This window comes from Anser anser (genome assembly GCF_964211835.1).
Source record: "Anser anser genome assembly, chromosome: Z".
In the NCBI taxonomy this organism is placed as follows: Eukaryota; Metazoa; Chordata; class Aves; order Anseriformes; family Anatidae; genus Anser; species Anser anser.
In genome coordinates this window covers 6,925,585-6,946,444 of record NC_139723.1, presented here as the reverse complement: position 1 = coordinate 6,946,444, position 20,860 = coordinate 6,925,585, and the positions used below count along the sequence as shown (strand labels likewise).

General features: G+C 36.0%; 1 long non-coding RNA gene across 1 annotated transcript; it reads left to right on the top strand.

The window, feature by feature from the left end:
* The first annotated feature begins 430 nt into the window (after window positions 1-430).
* LOC310889077 lies at window positions 431-9,894 on the top strand. Its single transcript, XR_014576361.1, has 3 exons — window positions 431-1,064; window positions 5,402-5,459; window positions 9,814-9,894. It is a non-coding gene; the product is annotated as an uncharacterized lncRNA (long non-coding RNA).
* Window positions 9,895-20,860: the final 10,966 nt, after the last annotated feature.

Genomic DNA, 20,860 nt, shown 5'->3' with positions numbered 1-20,860 from the left:
TATCACCAGTTCAGAGGTTTTCTTTTGATCTTCTTGTTTGCTATTATTTAAGGTTAGAACCATGTCAGTACATACAGCATTTTAGTACCTTCTTTTCCTAAATTGCAAGTTATAGTCAAATTGAAGACAAATACCCTGTAGGCTTTTTGTGATCATCCTATTGTGTTATTCCTCCTAAGGAGCAAGTTGAGAGGTGGCTACTACTGCATTTATGTGCACAAATCCATATATTGACCCCTTTAAATTATTATACTTTGTAAACTACCAGCACTTTCTTCCTTGTTTATCTTCCTACTGCTTCTCTCTGCTGAAGCAAGCCTACTTGTCTTCTTAATATCCAGGATGAGGGTAACAAGCTGCACCTGCACCAGTTAGTCAGGAGAAACAAATTACAAGGTCCCTACAGGGTTCCCAGGTATGCCAAGAGAAGTTCAATTCAGACAGTCTGCAAATGCTGTTTATTAAGACCTGCAAAACTATCATCTGTTTTCCACTGCTTTTCTTTTCACAAGAGTGCAAATAGGCCCCAGGCGGGAACCAGATGCTGTAGGTAAGACACTGCGGTATCAGAGTAAAACGGAGTTTCTGCCCAGAAGATCTAAGAACAGAAATGCAGGAAAAATCACTATGACTTTAGGAAATAGAGAACTGAAATGTGGATGTAACAAGATAAATATCATGGGCTGTGTGAGATGGCTGTTTAGAAGCTGAGCACCATTCCTTTAGCTCTCCAACCTACTCCTCAGCTTTTCTTTCAAGCAGAATCCAGTTTTCCATTGGACTCAAGGTGGATCAACAAAAAAGGCAACTGTAGAGGAGACAGCTGGATTTCTGTCATAGCTGGGGCAAAATTCAATTCCCAGGTTCCTGGAAGCCTTCCAGTCTGCTGTTTTGCTCCAGATATACAAGTACAGTCTGCCCCTTTCCAGCTCCGGGGAAGTGTGAATCTTCTTTTGCAGTGAACAAGAAGAGCTAACAACTCTTTCTGTTATTGATGTTGGATCTGAGTGTTGGCTGAAGTGGGATGAGAGGGCACCCTGGACACCCCATAGCCTCTATTCCATGTATGTGAGGTCTTTATTTAGAGAAGATGAAATTGTAATGTTTCAAAGTGTGGGGCTGTCACTCCCCTGGAAATCTGTATTCATAAAAAGAGGGGTGTGTGTCCTCTTAGTTTTGTTTAGAAATTGATCTGTGGAGTATTCACTCTCTTCCACAAAGAAAAACCTTGATAAACAGCTGATGTTTTGATTTTCTGTGCAGTTTCCTTCTGTTTTTAGTAACTCTATTTATTTATTTATTTATTCCTTTCCCACAGACAGCAGCATATGGTATAGTAGTGTGGGCTTTTTAACACAAAGTTAAAATGTAAGCTAAATCATTTTTTGAATCCTCACGCTGTGTTTATTACAAGATATTCTTAGGGCAGAATAACTTTTATCTTTATAGAAACAAAGCCTGAAATTTTTATTTTATTTTTTATTTTATCTTATTTTATTTAGTTTAGTTTAGTGTGTGTCATGTTATATGAGGTTAAAGTGTATGTCATGGAACTTAAAAAGCAATTATTTTTATTATTGTCTTAAACAGCAAAAAAAATACACCCCCCCCCCCCCCCAACAGGAACAAAACTGCTCTGCTGTTTTTATTTTGCCATAATTTCATGTGCACAAGATACAGTCCCAGGACCATGATCAGATACTCCAGGCATATTCTGATATACTAATGTTCTGACTCCAGGAGTGAAAATCTGACATCCTGATACAATCATTAGAGAAAATTTCCATTAGTAATTGCCTTCTGTCCTGAAATTAAAGGATGATATTCCTCTTAAAACTATAAACCAATTAATGCTCAAACTAGATCTTTTTACACCTCATAAAATTAAAACCATTTCATGTAAAATTTATAATTTTAAATTTAATTAATGATAAATTACAAACGTTACAATATAGTTTATTTGAATCAACTAAACAAAAATCCCTTTATGAACTATATAAAATCCTCAAGAATTTATCTAGTGCCAGCAAATACTACATTTAAATGACAAAATAGATGTATTCTCCCTACAAGTTCTATCCTATTTGTGATTTTATTTTTCTCGACATTAAAGTTCAGTGAATAAGCTGTTGCTTTTCTGTTATGAAGAAAAAGGTCTAACTGACCTTTTGCATGTGGTTTGTTATTGATCAGGCAAACAGGATTTTTATCAGATTGCTTCAGAAACTTAAAAAAGGTTTTAAAAATATCCACTTTGAATTGCAAATATGGATCAAGAAGGTCATTGTCTATGTGTGAGAAGGTCTTTATCTCATGACATTCCTGTCTTTGAAATGCTATAATGTTTACAGAAATATATGACTAGACAAATTCTAAGGCAATATCAAATTCCTTGAATTTGATAGTTTAGAAAAGAAGTTCTGACAGATCACTAAGCTGAGAGAAGCAGCTGACAACTTTCTACAACTATAAATTACAGGCATTTGTTTATTTCTATTTAGCATTTCCATTTCTGTCTGCATACTGATGATGTGAATTGGATGGATAGATGTTGACTAATCTGTAAACACTTTAATTGGCTTCTGAAATGTAGCAGAATTGTATGCCAGGGTTTTATCCACAATTAAGTCAAGTTTTATGAACTTAATTCCTCACTATTGTTTCCTGCCAAAATAAAATTATCAAAGCCTTTCCTCATTGACATGCTGTGAACAATTACAGGGTTGTTTATGAGCACTACTTTGGGATTTTGTAATGAAACAGCCTCTGCCGAAAGTGCTGATTTGCAACACCATGCTGTGTGTTGACAGTATTTTTATTAGGAAAGTTTGTTAGGCCTGAAATGCATTTTGGAAAAGGTAAAAGGTGTGCATGCGCAAAAAAACTGTACTTGCACCCCGAAGTCACCAACCAGATCACGTGTGCCACTGACTGGGCCTCTAGCAGTTATCGAGTTATGTGGGTACAACGCTCAGAGGAAAGCACTTTCCCTGTGGGCTCCTAAACCCACTCAAGTCAGAAAAACACCTTTTGAATCTGAAATATACTAAAGGTCCCTGTAACTTTTCCTGCAGAGTTAGAACAGGGCTTCAATATTTACTTAATTTCTGTTATTTTGAGAAGCAAGTGTGAAAGTCTAAGGAAATGAAAGATTATGAAAGATTTTTATGTATGTTCTTGCTGCTGGAAAGATTTATGCTCCAGAGGTATACAGTGCATTTCTCATACTACCTTGTATGTACCGGTAGTAGGTTCTATGACATCTGTGGCAAGATGAATACCAGTGTCCATTCTGATATGTATTTTATGTTATTTAGAGGTCTGTTTTTATTAGTTACATCTCAGCTGTTTACATCAAAATTTGTCTAGTGTCTGAAGAAACTCACTGTTAGAATTACATTTGCAGAAGCAGACTCCCAATCAAGTTGACCATGTATTCTTAGGTGCAATTACTTTTTTATGATATTTACTTAAACATATTAGGTGTTTTTGCCTGTATCAATAAGGCAACCTAAAACAACTATGCTGAAATAACGAGGGGAAAAATTAGGCATATGAGATTAATCATCAGCCTCTTTCAACATCCATCCATCCATTCTCTGGATTGCTTTAGCCATTTTGCCATATGTTCCCTTCTCTATTTAATTCTGAGGATGGCTAATTTACAGGACAGAAAATCATCTAAAAAGTTTATTTTAAAGAAAATGGATAAATAATCAGATACTCTGTTCTGCTTTGATTTTATGAATTGAACATACACTGAATTTTATACTAGTCTTTGTGTTAGAAAGAATGCTTTTTCTTAAAATACCATGTATGATGACTATTGCTAAACATGTCACAGAAACTTTGCCATTGGTACTCAATAGGCAACTAAGTGGTCTGAATAAATACACTAAATGTGCTTTACATACGTGTTACACAGATTCATCTAAATTCCTAGCCTCTTAAGTGCATGTTAATTCTGTATTTTGTATCTTCACTTTGGATTATTCATCCCTCCCCTTCCCCGTGGAGAAAGTATCAGAAACATTATTTTAAGTGCATTGTGGAGACTTATAAGCATCGCTGATTAGCAACAGCCTTGGGCAAAGGAAAATTGAGCAGTTTGTTCTTGTTTATCTCTTATACAAACTTTGTAAATGGAGGTCTGCGAACTTTGTATGAGAGGTTGCTGAAGGAGGGAGTCTTGTGTTATGGGACAGCCCTGTTTTGGCAGGAGAACAGAATCTTGAGGGCCTGAATGAAGCCTTTTGCTTCATTATGTGTAAAATGAATATTAACACAGAAGTTAACACCTCTGAATATGATAATGAGCTTAATGAAATACATGCTAAACATACATGACTATAGTACTTAGCTCTTCACCCAAACCATGCTAAACATCACCCCAGGGAGGGAACAAATAAGGTTAGAATATAAAGGAAAGTTGAGTCAGTGTAAAAACAAACAAACAAAACAAAAAAACCCACCACCAACAAAAAAAACCTTTGTTAAGGAATACCCGGGACTGCATTTTACTAGTACTGTTATCACTGTTATTAGCACTATTGCAGTGTATGTATTTATCAGCAACAATTCCAAATCTATCTATCGCCTTATTAAGTATGTTCAACTTTGCAAAACTGTCTCAGTGAAAATCCTTAGTTTGACTCTGAAATGTTCAATTTCTTGACTCTGATAAATTCACTTTAACGTGACAGTGCAGTAAAAGAAATTGATAACATCTTTATTTAGATTAGCTGAAAAGAAATAAAAAATATATATCTTTCATTAATAAAAATCCTCTGCTAATAGGAGCTTAAGGATGTTCTTTTTTTTTTTTTGCCATCTCTGTTTTTTTTCCTTATTTGTTTTTTCCTTAAGCTCTTTATTTTTACTCTATTATATTCCCTGCCTGGACATTAATTTAACCAAGTTCCTGATATATCTTTATCTCCTTAATTCCTTCTTAAGAGACAGCTGAATGAAGACACTGGAATTTTAAAGTACTAAATGGCAGAAATTTTCAAATCTCTTCAGTAAAAACACTCATAATTTTGAGCAGAGCAAAATTCTTACAGCAACAGCAGTTGTTAAACTATTTCTTACTTTTCTTACAGTGCATTATAGCAACCACAGCTGGATAAAAATGCTCTAAAAAATGGGTCTTTTCTGTGGAAGAGGGGGAAAAGAGAGTTTTATTTAATCCTTCCAGAGTCACAGGTCCCTTTTGTACAGATCCAAGTATTGCTCTAGGTTTAGACAACATTGCATACAAGGCCCCAAAGGAAGGAGGTGCAGTCTTGAACTTCCAGTCACAAAATAGGTTGCCACACTTTTCTCAGACCATTTGTCATTGATAAAATAATCTTATTACTAAAATGTGAGAATCACATTTTTTTTTTTTCTTTTTCCCCAGGTTAGTTTAATACTCTTTGAAGAATTCCAAGCTTTTTGGTCTGAACAGGACAAAAACGGTCAGCTATTTTCCAAGTTTCATTCTAATGGCTAAATGCTGATTCTTGTGAAAGCACATGCTAAATCCTTACAAAACTGCACTGTGTTGAAAGCCTCTGTATCCCTAAGCTCCGTCTCCCTGCTAACTGACTAAAATTAGTATGGGTTTATTTGTGAGGCTAATTATCCTTGTAAGAGACTTGTTTGAATTGCAACACCTCTTTATCCCCAACCAGCCTGAAAGAGACTATGCAGCGCTAGAAAGAAGTAATGTTCAAAGCCTGAGTTAATTGTACATATATCCGGTTCCCTCCCATGGAAGCTAACATCTCTGGTATTTGCTAATTTATGCATGAACATTAAAGACTTGTATTTTCAAGCTCTGGCTCAACAATGTACAGGCATTGCTGAAGATTCAGCTATTTAGGTCAGTTCAACATCTGACCCTGTTGCCTGTGCTTGCTCAGGACTGGTCACTGACCTCCTAATCTTCTTTAGATATTTCACCCAGTTTCCACAGTAGTATTTGGTAGTACTGTGGTAACGTTCTTGGACAGAATACAAGTATAGGAAAATATTCAAAGCAGTATTGATTATAATCACTACTGCTTTTGGGCTGATGTAGGAATCTTCCTATGTTGCTGTTTTATGTTTTCTAGTAATGAACTTATTCGAACAGAGTAAATCTGTTTATGTGCTCTAGAATTTATGTGCTCTAGAAGGGTGTGTGTAGTAGTGTGTGTTATATGTTGTTTATATGCTTGTGTGCATAACTATGTATTGCTTTTTATTTATTAATTTTTATACTTACCTGTGTATACCTTTTATGATGAACACATCACGTAGAATATAATAGCTTTCTTTTTTCTATCTTAAACAATTTTCAGCTTTGTGATTACTGTTTCACAGTTCATGTCATGAAAATCTCTTTAAGTTTTTAAAAATGTGTGTACTTACAAAAATGGTGGTGAGCAATGTAAATACTCTTTCAATGTACCAAAATGTAAAGGCTAACATATATTTATAGTAAGGATAACTGACACTTGTATAGAAGATAAAATGATTATATTGCAAAAGTGTTGGGGCACACAAATTCATTGGAAGGATAAGGAATGTTCCTTTGAGAATCCCATTTCCAGGCATCACTGATCATAGAAGGGCTGCTTAACTCACTTGAATTTTAATATTAATGAAAATCACAAGAAACTAGTGACAAATCAGAGGAGAACAAAAATTTCTTTTACATGTCAGTAGTCACAGGAGTTTAGACATCATAAATGAAGTGGTATACAGTGAGGGAAATACTGGTGCTCGGATTCTTCAGGAAGACCTGAGTTCTTACTGTGCGACCTTGTAATGACCTGTTACTTATTTGCTGTTGGATGGGGAAAGCTGGAGAATGGCAGCATGTAGAGCAGCCAGCCTTCTCCTTTCATCTCTGTGCTTACAAGAAGGACAATATACTCCTCCCTCTTCTCCCAGATGACCATATCTCCTACATTTTCTGCACACCTTTGAATCTGATGGTATGCTTTTTTTTTTTTTTGGCCAGGAAAAGCACCTCCTACAGTCCCTAAAACTTAGGACCCTCAGTATGTTTTTCTCTATTTAAATAAACAACAGAACACACTCTTGGGAAATTTGTACTTTTAGCATAGGTGTTTTCAAAAATAACAGGTCAAGAAACTCTCTAAAAGTGAATTTGCATAGCAATGAAAAAATTGCTTATATTATACAAAATCAATCCTCCCTTGATTTTGAAAAACAAGGAAGAAATTTACCAGGCGCACATTTTATTTGTTGTACAAGGGAACAAACATGGATTTAAATCACTTATATTAAACATATAATTCTGAATTATGTAATATCTGTGTTTGTAATTAAAGGGCAGAACAGATGGTGGAGTCTTAGTTTAAAGCAATGTGTCTATTAAAGTAATGCATGCTGCTAAGCAATTGTTCCAAATCACAAAAATATTCATTCATTATGTTTTCAGAAGAAACATGAGAGTCTGAGAGATGGTATTTCTTGGGGAGACTTAAATCAACAACAAAAAACACAGGAAAACCAAACTGGAACAGACAGTAAAGGAATCATTTTTAGAACTGATAGCTAATAAAATGCAATGTTAGGAGTATTAACTATTTTTTCATAAAAGAGACACAAAATTGCATATATGAAGATTTTTGTTAGATGCTCACAGAATTATTCAGTGTGTTGGGCTGTGAGAAAATACAAAAGACATCATCTGTAGGCTAACATTCATGGACAGCTGAGCTGACCCAACCACTCACTCACTCATGGAATGGAAAATTTTAATCGTAAAAGTGAGAACAACTGTGGGTCCAGATAAAGACAGTTTGCAAGGTAAAGCAAAAGCTGTGTATAGAAGCAAAGCAAACGTTCGCTACTTCTCACTGACAGGCCACTTCTAGGAAAACAGGGGTCCTTATGCTTAATAGTTTATTGGGAAAACAATCCCTTCCCTTCTTCCTTCATTTCCCTCCCGTCTTATGACTGATCTTTATGTCATATGGCATGGGGCATCGTTTTGGCCAGTTGGGGTTAGCTGTCCTGCTTCTGTCCCCTCCCAGCTCCTGCTGCATCCCCAGCCTGCCTGCTGGCAAGACAGAGTGAGAAGCTGGGAAGTCTTCGACTCACTGTAAGCACTGCTCTGCAACAATTCAAACGTCAGTGTGTTATCAACGTTATTTTCCTCCTAAGCCCCAAACACTTCACCATAGCAGCTGCTATGAAGGGAACTAACTGCCAAAACCAATACAACATCCAATGTAACATTACTTTAAACAGACATACTTATGCATGTGAGCAATGTTAGTAAACTCTAAGAACGCAGTTTTGTATTTCAGTGGGACATGGACTGAGACTCAGTAGATTGCATCCAATACATTGCCTCTACTCTTCGTTTTCACTGATTTCTGCGTATAAACCTGTTGGCTTATTTCCTTTATTTGGAAAATAAATACTGACTTAACAAAATTCCAATTTTTAGTTTGAAGTCACCACAGTAGTGGCTTAGGAGCAGCAAAAGAAGTGTCAAACAGATGTACAGGGGACATTTTATTTCATCTCTGTTATCAGATTATCTTCTGCAGATTAATTTCATCCTTGTTATAAGATTATTTTCTGCAGAATTTAAACAGTTTAGTAAGTATTTATTATTTTGGTTTGGTTTGGGTTTTGTGGTTATTTTTCCCAGGAGAATAATATTCAGATGTTTCTGAAAAAAAAAAAAAAAATTACAGAAAAAGCTTTCTAACACTGCCTGATATTTAAAATATTTTAAAGATATGTTCATGAAGTTAAAAAAATAAATAAAAAAATGAGGTCTTCAAGTTCAAATTAATAAGAGCAGTTATGTCATAAGGTTCGAACCACTTTTATTATCTTCGCCAGCACAGTTTGAAAAGGTGATTGCAGTCTTATTTTTCAGCATTCTCATGATGAACATTCTGTGATGTCTATAGTTTCATAGATGATAGTGAATGTTATCCAGGTACAGTGACTGGTAAAAAGTCCTTAACTCCAAGAGGAAGTTTTCTCAGTCAGGAACAAGGAATGCATTAGTTACTGGTGTTAATTTGCTAGAGTTCATGATTTATTTTATTCAGCAGGACCTCAAATCCTAGAATGAAATGTGCTTGTCATTTTTAATCCATCTTGGCAGACAATCTTTTCATACTTGATGAGATATTTTAGTTTCGTAGGACTCCTGCTTTATTCATGTGCAGGACAGGGTTGAATAAGACAAATGGGAGAGAAGAGAATGTTTATGTTTAAAGTCTGTATTGCGGCATATGATAGATGGGCTCTTTTCCTGGATCTGACAGACTTTGAGCCAAGCTAAAAATTGCAAAACAATTGTATCTCTAGTACTTAAAAGAAGTTTGCTTCTCATTCTTGAAATTTAACTTATGACACCTTTAATTCTGAATATGGATAGTTTTCTCCTGAGTGTTTATATATAATATATCTACTGTTGCTATTTTTTTTTCATAAAATGACAACTACAAAATGGCATTCCATTGCTTTTTTACCAAATCCCTAAAATACCTAGTAAAACATCACAAGGCAGAACTGTAGAAACAGTTGTAACACATCTTTAACAGAATTTAAAATAAGGTTTCTCTAAGCACTTGAAATGGCAGAAACAGACAGATTCTTGCTGATGCATTTAAAAATACCAAATTAAAGCCTTTCATGGCTTTTAATATGCATTTTTATTTCCTATTCTTCTAGTCTAGTCTTCTAGTCCAATGTTCATTCAGCAGAGATAAAAATTAAGAGTAGGTGTGCATTTGTAATGCTATCTTTCTCACATAGTTTATTCTGAAAATTTTCATTATTTTTCAGAGTCCTGGGAGAAGAAAATTTGCAGGGAGATGTTTAAGCTGCAGACTGTCACTAGGAATTTAGTTTTGATCTTAGACCAAAACCTATAACAGAAGCTAAATTCCCAATACAAGATTCAGAAGAATCTCAACTATAAAATTGCTGTTAAAATCCTATTGATTGCTGTTCACTTAATCTGGGAAATATACAACTCATAACATATCTTTAAGAATGACCTGGCTTTTTTGGATGCCCAGAACTGATTTAGACTGGGGAAAACCAGTGAAAATCAGGGAAACATTTAAGTGTTCCAACCTACTTTTCAAACTCTACCATAATGAAAACGTAGTATCCTAAGAACGCACCTGACGTGTGAAAATTCATCTAGAAATGGTTTGGAGTACATAATTGCCTTGATCTCTTAAACGCAAAAGATCTCTTTGTAGTCAAGCCTTCGTCCAAAAGAGAAAACCTGCTGAAAGCAAAGACATTTAAGTACTCTGAAGTAAATAATATATCAATTCTAAACCGGAGATGAATAAGAAAAACACTACCACTAAAGTCTAATCTTGTATGTAGGACTAAAGGACAAATACAAATTCTAATATTTTAGATGTGTATGTGTGTGTGTGTGTGTAGAAAATCAATGCATGGTTTTTTTTTTCCTTTTTTTTTTTTTTTCTGTTCAGCATTAAGGTAGTCATAATAAGCCATATTTATGTGACTTCTTATGGCACCTGAAACAGCTGTGAGTCTTTAGTTTAGAGTCTGAATTTATGAGAAAAAATGAGTGAGATATTCAATCCACTTATTATAAAAGGTTATTTCTTGGATAAAATCTGGCTTCTCAGTTCAAAGGTGACAAGTTAAAAGCATGCTTATGTTGCCTACAGCAGTTGCAAGTAACTGTCTCTGTCACCAAGTGTTCTTTTCTTTCTTGGACTCAGATGTCTTACGCTGAAGGGATATTGAATAAGTGTCCAGATCCCTCAGGCCAAGTTTTTCCAAGTAATGAGCACCAACCTTTCCCACTGTGTAATGTAGACACACGTAGATACACATTTCTACAAGAAGAACTGCTTCTGAGTTCTTCTAGAAATTTTCACAGTATTTAATGCACAGACTGTTATCTGGGGAACAATTTAGATCCTAAGCTATTCTTAGTCTCTTTCTTTGTAATTCCATACTGCTCCAAATAACATACTTGTCTATTTCCATAATTTAAAGAAATCTTATGACGAAAATGGCACTGTAGCATTGGACTGAAAGTTAAAGGCCTTTTTACGTTTCCATTTCCCCCCTAAAGGAAAGGGGACACATTTAGAACAGATGGGATGTTGAATGCTTTCACACCTGAGATTTCCTGTCACTAGCATAAATGTGCAGGGAATTATGCACATCATTTACTATGCATCTCATTTCCCTTAGCTGTGTTCAGCTGGACGCTGTACTCTCTGCCCTTCACTTTCATGGACAATAAAATCTTGAACATATGCTAGGGAGAAAAGAATTAACCTGTAGGAAAAACAAAACAAAACAAAGAAACAAAAAACTTGATCCATCAATGCAGATAATTCGTCTTAAGCATTTCCAATTTCTAATTCAAAGAACAACTTTGAAAACTTTGTGTCTGAGGTGACTGCATCTGTCTTGCTTAATCTCATACTAGGAACACCTAGGAAAATAAATCATTTTATAATGAACTCTGTTGCTGCTTATATTTAAACAAATATTTGGCCAAATCTCTCTCAATATCTCTTCTGTCACTAAGGCTGCATGCCATTGAATCCCTTCAAGGTAGCAAGCAATGTTACGTACTGTCACCAGTTAGCCAGAAGCCTGAAATTTCCATGTTGCCAGTATGACCTCTAGGGAGGTGATTTGATTTTTGCTTTCCCTTGGAGTACCTGCTGTCTGTGATACTGATTGTCAAGAAAAGGCATTTCCTGTCTGACACGAGAAAATCATGTATGATTGTTTCATTCCTTCCAGACCTCATGCTCAATGGTAAGTGGACTTGCTTTGAAAAACCAACAGGTTAAACAGTGGCAATAGTATGATGAATTATTGCTCTGCTGTTCTCCTTCTATTGCCCTGCCAAGACAGTCCTAAAAATCTGCTGCTGCTTCTTCAGTGAACCATTTTCTTCATTTTGATTCTTTGTCAGTTTAGAAGTTAGCAAAGACTGAACCAATGTTATTAAGTACATTGTGCATATAAAAGGTAGATTACTTTTCAGACCAAAGAAGACTTCTAAGTGTATAAGCTCTTTTTTTTTTTTTTCCACTATTGCATCCATATAGTCTCTTAGTATTACTACTTTATGTGTGATTTTACACATTCCTTATTTGTCAAAAAGTACACATGGATAGTCATAAATTATTTCATTTGGGCTCCCAACACACATAAACATGAATATCTGAGGTTCAAATTCAGATGAAACCTGATAGATCTTCTGCAGATGCTATTGCACTAGCTCCCACTTAATTATATTGGCTTTTAAAAAATTAATATAAAAGCTCCCATTCTTTTCACTACAATTTTAGTTTGCCTATTGATGTTAATGGTACCACTAAATTATGCAGGTATTTTCTGATATTTAAGATTTTGAGGGTTTTTTGTTTGAATACAAAGCCATAACCTGTGATTTGCAGTCTGTGACGTCCCTTCAGCAAATTGTTTTTGAAAAAGAAGATGAGAAGGGCTTACAAGTCTGAAAATGCATTCATGAGTTCTTTACATATAGAGAGAGTCCTTTATATATATATATATATAGGCAATATATACATATATATATGTATATAGTAATATATACATATATATATGTATATATATACTTGTAGCTGTTTATTTTTAATCTGAAAGGGTTTGTTTATTTGTTTGTTTGTGTAGCTTGTTGCCACAAGTTCTTTGAAGAAATTAGAAACTCCTTTGCTGAAAGCTGAGATCATCAGGTATCAGAAGCAGTTGGAAGCAATATTTTCCACTTAAAGGAAACTCCTTGAGGAATAGAATGAAAAAAAAAAATGTTGCTAGTATCTGCTTTTGTTGGAAAAAAATATAGGAACATAAAAAATAGACTGATGAGTAAACACTCTGAGCAACACTTTTTTTCAACCTCAGCCTGACTCCTAACAATGGGGAAGGTAGAAACTGGCATTCTGTGCAAGGAATTATTTCAATATATATGACTTCATCAATTAGACTAATTTTCTTTATAGTACAGTGCTTAAAGCAATTGTTGTTGCTGAGCTGCTTGCCTGTGAGGAAGCTGTAGTGGCTTTCACTCTGGGCTGTACATCAGTAAAATGACTGTACAGAACTATTACACTCTGTTTTTACCAGACAGCACTTGAGGTGATACGAGAAAGTTTTGAGAACAAATCATGCACTTCACAGTACAATCTTGTACTTTCAGCTACAGTTCCAGCACTGCCATAATTTATTATTTTCACTTGTCATGCCTTAGTTGAGTTATTGAGTTATCAAACAGATATCTGCTTTTTGTCTCTTTTTCCTTAGAGCAGTGTCAAGATTTTATCAGACATCTGATCCCTACCAAACAAGTCCTTTCAGGCCTACAATCTTCAGGCAATACTGCTATCACAACACAATGCTGTTTGTCATCCAAGTTCACAACAAAAGTAGTATTATGAACCTCTTGATACTTGAACATCAGTGAATTGTCACTTTTCCCCCAGCATGGGACCTAATAGTAAATGCAGCAAAAGCTAAGTGTATATGCACAAGATTTTTTCTTCTCTTATTTTGCCATGCCAGTAAACTCTTTTGGCTCCTTTTCTTTCTCTGTTGTCCTTAGAGATAGAAGAACAGCAACAACTTGAGATATAAGAGTAGGCCTGGCTAAAATAGACGTGAAGGATTTTTTTTTGTCACACAACATTGATTAAAATGTAATTCTGTTGTGTGCACATCCTGGAAGAACACAATACTAATTAATTAGACTACTAGCTAAATGAGAGATAAGTAATCAAGATCACAATTATCCTTTGCTCTGTGTCTGGACAGTGCTGTGCTGTAATACAAATGAGTAACAATAATTGATAACAAAAAATAGTTCTCATTCTGCTGTTATAAACATCACCAGTATTTCTGTGAAATATTGTATTAAAAATTGGTGAGTTTTTCTAAATACTTGAGAAATTCCCATCCAGTGCAAACCATGTAATTCACATTGTATGATTTACTTGGTGTTTTCAAAGGAGATAAGGAAGCCTGCCAACATTTCCAGCTTGCCAGTGCGTTCCTGTGTTCCGCAAAAATGCGTGCACTCACTGTAGTTCTGATTCTTCAATACCAAATACACTGCACAACTGTGGCATTTGTGACGGAAGGCAGAAGAAATGTGCTTATACTACTCTGTTCTGCTCTTGACTCTCCCATCCTTGAAGCCTTCTCCTTGCTGGTTGTGATACAGGACTAAAGGCCAAACCATTTTCTTCCTTGGATTGCTAGCTCAGCGAAGGCTCTGTCCTGTCTTTGATAGCAGGAAGGGATGCCCAGTACTGTCTTTTTGAATTTATTGTAGTCAGTCAACAGCTGTGCTGAGGAATACATGTTCATGGCTCAACTAATACTTGAGTATTACTTGAGTACACTGTGTACATGATACTTCATATAGATATAACTCTTCACCATTAGCCATAATCTACTGGACTGCTACTCCCAGACTTTCTGCAAGGATGTTCTGTAATTTCTGTGCCAACATCACAAACACCTATGTTCATTGGCAGTGATTTACCTAACAAAATCCAATCAAAAAGTGACATCTTTTTATGCCCACCTGCTAGCACATCACAGTTCAGACTTTTATTTACCTCTAAGGGCTTAGAAGTAAAAGATTCTCCAACTCTCCATCACCCCTTAAATAAGGTTATCATCCTCTGTCCAAAACTAGAAAGGGCATATTACCATTATTAATTTGTAAATTTGTCAGGGATAGGTCTGAAGGTTGAAGGTTCAGCTGAGGTGAACAGAAGTCTATAGAAGAAAAAGGATCATAGATTTTGATAATAATAAGAAGCACTATTTTATGTTAAGAGTTTCCTGTAATATTAGTTAAATAACAATTTGTTTCTGAAATATTCAGCTATTGACTATTGGGTAGTCATTATTTGTGTTGTCTGGAACCACAAACTTTATTCACAGTGAAATTTTATTGAAGGGCAGAGCCATTACCTAAAACAGGGACCCTAATGTATTTTCCATTCCTGGGCTTGTGACACAATGCATCAAAAAACAGAAAACATCTGTGAGCAAGTAAATAACTTTTAGTGATCTTACATGAATAAGAAGGAATGTTTAATTTCTCTACTTCTCTATAGTGATTAATGTGTGGGGTAGGACCATGTACTTTGTCATACAGACTTCAGACTTCTGGATTGCTCTGCAGTGCCTTCACCGACTGGTTACAATTTAAGGTATGAGGTACTGCTTTGGTCAGAAAAAAAAGCCATTTATTGTCTCCTATTTCACAGTCCAAAGTCTGATCCAGTGTTTAGGATCCACCAATACTTTATAATGTCTGCAGAAATCTGCAGGTTTCTGTATGAAGCTGCTAAGTTCAGGGTGACAAACAGCAGTGAGAGGTGCCAAAATCTGGGAACAAGTTCTTGCTGTCCTGTCAACCAGTCTTCTGTGAGAAGATCCTTACAGCTCTGGGCAGACCCAGAACACAACAGGTACTGCTCAGACGAGACTCTGAAAACTGCCTGATGCTGGGATGACAGGGCCAGTAGTCAGGAATTAGAGAACACGGAAGCCAAGCAGCTGGGATCCCCCTCTAGGAAAAGGGGCATTGACAAGGTGATTAGAAAAGAGGCACAAACCCTCAGCCTCTGGAGTCGACTCCTGTCAGGCGTGAAGGAAAGGTATCCCTTCAAGGAAGATCTTGTATATCAATCAGGCAAATGGGCGTCCACGAAGGAGGGGGATATCCAGTGCCTGAGTGAATTAGATGTGCTGGAGGTGATTTGTGGTGACCAAGACAATGACCAGATATCCAAAGATACAGGTGAAGTCAAGTACACGTGACACATGTTGTGTCAGTTTGTACAGCGTGCGTCGTTGTACACCAATTCACTGGCTGTAATGACCTGGAAAGAGAACGGGTGAATTGGCTGGCCAACTCTGTCAGTACGAAGAAAGTCTCTCTTCTCCCTTATGGGCCTGTACCTTGGCTGTGGTGAAACTGGTTCAGCAGATTAAAGAGAAGAAAATATGTCTTTTCCCCAACCCATATGGACTAGTGTCTCAGCTATTACGAGTAAGCATTCCTCGGCACAGGAGAGAGGATCTAGTGGGTACACACCATGTGTCACCCTGTGGTTTTACCTGTGTGGCCAAGGGGAGGACACAAAGAAGTGGAATAGAAAGCATACCTCGACCCCCGTGGCACAGGTATGTGAGTTGCAAGGAAAGACGATCACAAAAGGGGGCTCTTCCAGAAAACTGCTGCTCCAGTTTCCAGTGGGCAGTTCTCCAGACAGAGTAGAAGGGCTGATCTTACTGCTTATTTTAATAAAGGGACTTCTGATTCACAGTTACAAAAAGTGAGTAACGGATACTATGACCAGGACTAGAGAGGCTCTGGCTCCATCCAGGAGGAGGAAAGGGACAATCAGATTTGCTGAACTGTGTGTATTTAATGGCCTGGCACATTGTACCCACGGGAATATGAGGCTTGAGTGGTCACTGGCACACAGTGTACACTAATAACATCAAGCTATAACGGGGCAGAACCCATCTGTATTTATGAGGTGACAGGGGAATCCCAGCAGTTAACTCTACTGGAGGATGAAGTGAGTCTACCTGGGAATGACTGGTTAAAGCACCCCAATAGGACTGTCCTGAAGAATCTGTACATCCTTAGCATAGACAACATCAGGAGAGGTTACTGCAAGGGTCCAGAAGGGTACCGGTGGGCTTTGGCAGTGTTGCTTTGGAGACAGAGCTGTCTCCTGGAGACGGAGAAGATCAAACAGCTGTCTGCATTGCCTACTCTCACAGAAGACCCTTCTGTTGTAGGGTTGCTGAAGGTGAAGCTTATTCTAAACATTGCAGAGAGGAAAAAGAGGAGAGAAATAAACAGTGAAATACTGAACTGTGTGCCAGAAAGAAAAATACTTAATTTCATGCCAAAAAGATCGCTTTGCTTGGGGTTTTATCTCTGCTTCCAAGCATCACAGCGATTGCATCAACTAATTAAGCCTCATCGCCTTAGGCTTAATTGATCTTTGATAACTTTTATTTTCAAGAAGTGATAGTTAACCAACTATGATTTCTATAAATTCTCACAGTTACATTTTTTTTTCAGCCCTCCCCCCCAAAACAAACAAACAAACAAAAAATCAACCAACCAACCAACCAAAAACACACACACACATTAAAAAAAAAAAAAAAAAAGCTATTTTGGGATTACTGTCCAAATTGAAAGTGAAGGAATGATTTTAATGTTACATTAGTAAGATGTGGTGAAATAACTGTTTTTATCATGGTTGGAGTCACAAAGATGCAGGAAATCTCAAGAGTATATGGAGGAGTGTTTAATGCTATTTATGTATTCAAACACTTATGTGATTCTTTCATATATAGCAGTGATATGCAGAGTACCTCTTCAATATTTTGAAGAACTACTTGTTCACAGCACTAAGTCATACTCTTCCTAGATTGTCAGAAGAAATAGTAACTCTAGGAACTTCAGAGATTTATGATCTAAAAGGTGTTTTTGGTGAATGAAACCAACAAAAAAGTTTTTTTCTTCTCCAAAAATAAAGCTCAGCACTTAAAGTTCAACAAATATATTAACATACAATTAGCAAGAAGAAAATTTAAAGTAGCATTCTGTCTCCTAAAAATCATCAGGCAGCTCTTTTAACAGCATAATTCTTGTGGCTATTTTATTTTATTTTATTTTATTTTATTTTATTTTATTTTATTTTGTTTTATTTTATTTTATTGTTTTATTTTATTTTGTTTTATTTTATTTTATTTTATATATAAAATATATATATATATGATTAGAAATAGCATATTTTTTGATTCCAAATTTTGTTTCTTGAAGTATTCTGAACTTATTATTTTTTTGTTATAAAATATACCCGGCCTGTGAAATCTTTCAAATTATAACTATTATTCTTTCAAATGTGAAAGTTCCTTGTATGAGAATTCAAAGATTTCTTTTGTCAGAAAGTAGACTCTGAACCTGATGTGTTTGTAGAAAAAGTATTCTCACAGTGGAAGAAAAACAAAATTTTTTACCTTTACAAATGAGATGAAGACTGAACATTAAACTGTTAAAAAAAAAAAAAAAGCTGCAAAGTATATGTTAAAGCAGTACAAACACTATGCAATTTCAAATTCATGAAAATAACTCCAAAGAAATACAGATATTCTAGCCTATATATGTATTGCTACAGCTGAAGAATCTATTATATATATTTATTTTCTTCACTGATCCTTTCTCCATTTTTTTCTGGGACAAGCAATGACTTTTCTGGTTCCCTGTTTAAATTCATCTTATCTTTGCATTTTTAAAATCATCTTCAGTATGATATATCAAAACCTGGGTCATTACAATAACTGTAGGAGTCTATGCAAATTCTTGGCCCTCTACTTGAGGCAATCTGGGAGTCCTGATACAAGTAAGCAGTAAATTTAAATCAAGGTCAGATAGGGTTTTAAGTGAAATGGCAGAAAGCCCTAAACTTTATAAGAAGTAACAGCTATTCTTATGCTGTGGTACAGTCTGGGCTTTTTGGTAGACTCTTTGTGAAGTATTAAATTCATCTTACAAAGCTTTTGGTTTATTTTCAAAATCAGCCCTGCAGTTTACTGTGGTGCATCTAAAGGTATATACATCCTGGCAAGTGTGTCTGTTAGCCCTTATGGTCCCTGTGAAGTAATGACAAGCCAAACTTGTCTCTAGTAGGTCTAAATCTATAATTTCTTTCTAAGATAACTGTGCCCAAGACCTAGCAATTAAGGTGTGGACAAGGCCTATGTCAAATCAATCTAGTTCTTTCCCACTCCCAGAGGATTCCTTGACAGACAGAAAAAGTTGCTCAAAATCACAGACAAATTAAGCAAGTTGAATACGTCAGAATGTTTGCTGTATCATGTAAAAGACTTGCACTGGAAAAATTAAAAACAAGAATCAAACTTCGCAAACTATCTTTCAGGTGCCTACCAGACTTTCTATCTGAGAACATATAGTCTTTCAGCCATATGTTTAACTAGGAATCACTGTCTAGAAATTAATTGCTACCACCAGTCCAACTGCTAGTTATCCCTCTCCTTTGTTCTTTCATTTCCAGGTATCTTGGCTTATTGATTATTAACTACATCATCCACTCAGTTGGGAAAGGACATTATCTTCAGAACTTGTTGCTTTCACTCCAGTTCAGTCTCTTGCTCCCAACTGCACTGACAGAACACATTATCCACACTGCACTTCAGACTGCTCTTAGCTTGCATATCGAGAGACAGATAGACATAATGAAACCCTGTAACTTAGTCAAAGTTTGTTATTAATACCCGTGGATCAGGATTTGAGCTCCTCAGAGAAGGGGCCATTTCATGTATCATAGCTGCTAAATTGGAAGCTAGATTCTGATTTTTTGATCTGTATTTATGCTTCAACATTTGATAGATTTTTATATTTTAAGATAAAGTCTTATAAAAAAAATGAAATTGAACCACAAAAAAATGTATTAGAAAAAAATGCCAGAATGCCCATTTAAAGTGCATGAAGGCAGATTATGCCTCTTTCTAAAATTATACATTTTCTAGTGCAGACACGGTGTACATAATTTAAGGTAGAATTTATCTACCTCTGTAAATTAAACTAAAAATTTTTCTTGTTTTATGTCTGCCTGCAACTATCTTAAAAATGATGAAAAGCCATTCTTAACCACCAATTATGGGAAAAAAATGTTTCAGCTTTGTAGACTGTTTAATCATGGAGTATCTGAATGCATACTGGATGGCAGATAACAGGTAACACTTAGCAATGCTTTAATGTTTTACAGAAGATAAAAATGAATGATAACCTATGATGTAATAGGAATCTTATATTAAAAGATAGTATTGCAGAAATATTGAAAATGCATAGCTTTAGTGTGTTAAAACAAGTACCAGCAATGTAAGATCACCCAGATGCAACCCAAAATTTTTGCCCATGTGAACAGTTTCTGGAGAATTACAAGTAATACAGAAAGAAAAAATAAAATAGGAAGAAAAAAAAAAAGCACTATTTTCAAAATAAAACTCACCACCACTGTGAACAGATTTAGCAAATAGTAGCAATTAGAATTTCAATATATTGGCATTGCAACATGAAAAGGGTAGAATGGTGCGAGGAGATAGCCTCAAGTTCTGAATGCCACATTGCTGTGAAAAATGGAGGTGAAGAGAGTGGACAAGAACTGCTTATTCATTCATGAAGGGGTTATAGTGACTCAGACTTTTGACACGTTCTATTTTGGGGGCTAGTTTCTAATCCCAGAAGAACTGCAGAACTCCAAGGTGCAGAAAACATGCTCTTCAGCTTGTGTGCAGAAGGAGATTCTCTTTCCACCGCTCCCCCCTCTCCCCTGCAACCATTCCACCCCAGTTGTTGGAGTTACAGGAATATCAGAACATCTAAAATTAGAAAGTGGCCCTTAGACTCTTTGGAAGCCACACATCTTGTATGTGCTGTAACATATGGAGGGGATCTGCTGATTTTTGCAGTTTATTTGCCTGATTTTTTAATTACTGCTAGTACCTAAAGGCATCGAGCAAAACCCACTTTTATTAATTTTGCCTGCTATCTTCCCTATTTGTCTAACATCTTACTGAAAGTAATGTCAACTGCTTGTCCAGTCACTGGTATCAGTATGACCGTTGACTTAGCATCCTCTTCTATGAAAGACATTTGTACAAAAGTAAATAATTACTAAAACAAAATTGAAGTATGTTTATGGTATCACAGAATCATAGAACAACTTGGGTTGGAAGGGACCTTAAAGATCATCCAGTTCTAGCCCCCCTACTATGGTCAGGGATG